The sequence below is a fragment of the Taudactylus pleione genome, unplaced genomic scaffold, assembly GCF_031769625.1.
Source record: "Taudactylus pleione unplaced genomic scaffold, aTauple2 ptg000333l, whole genome shotgun sequence".
Taxonomy (NCBI): Eukaryota; Metazoa; Chordata; class Amphibia; order Anura; family Myobatrachidae; genus Taudactylus; species Taudactylus pleione.
The window spans coordinates 2,771,704-2,772,819 of NW_028284734.1; positions in this window are offsets into that span (position 1 = coordinate 2,771,704).

The following is a 1,116-nucleotide window of genomic DNA, read 5'->3' on the forward strand; positions in this document are numbered from 1 at the left end:
GAAGTGTAAATGAAGTGGGACAGGTACGTGGAAGTGTAAATGAAGTGGGACAGGTACGTGCAGGTGTAAATGAAGTGGGACAGGTACGTGCAGGTGTAAATGAAGTGGGACAGGTACGTGCAGGTGTAAATGAAGTGGGACAGGTACGTGCAGGTGTAAATGAAGTGGGACAGGTACGTGCAGGTGTAAATGAAGTGGGACAGGTACGTGCAGGTGTAAATGAAGTGGGACAGGTACGTGCAGGTGTAAATGAAGTGGGACAGGCACATGGAGGTGTAAATGAAGGGGGACAGGTACGTGGAGGTGTATATGAAGTGGGACGGGTACGTGGAGGTGTTGTTTTGATGGGAGTTTTTTTTTTTTGTACTTGAAGTGGTAAAAGTGTAAATTACATTGCTGGAAAGAACTTCAACCATTAGTAAAACAATTACACATTTGACACCTTTTAAAAACCTCCAGTACTTTCCTTATGGCGACTAACAACCTTCTATATGGTCCTGCTATCTCAGCTACATTTTTGGGGGGTTCAGGATGGTTTCCCCACTTTTCCATGTACTCCCAGGTCACTTTTTGTAGAAAAGTTGCTGACCCTTGCTGTGAATACCACGAATGGGCATTTCTAATTGGCTCTCAGGTGCACACATTTGTGTGATGTATGTGCGTTTCATGACAACTCGCATTTATAAACTCGCACCTAATTGGATTGAGCCCTAAGTTCCTTGTCACAAAACTAATTAGTATTTAGACTTAAAGAAAAACAAAAATAGTAGATGTTTTGCCAAAAGACGAGAAGCACGTACTAAAAAAAATACAATTTTTAGTGAATCTCAAATGTTTTTGTCCCTTTGTTTGAATGATCTATATAACAATTTAATTTTAAAGGGTCTCCCGCTAGTTTTCAGTTTCACATGTGTCATGGGGTACTTGACAGATTTTGTAGTTTAATAACTTTAACTTCTGTGGGACTTTTGGCAAAATAAGACAGGCACTAAATCAAACAGGACTTTAGAAAAATATGTACATTTATTCCAGTAATTTAAAGATAGCTTATGTTTCAATATACAATAAAAAGGTGACCTTTCAGATGTTATTCCAATAAATACAAATTTGGGAAAA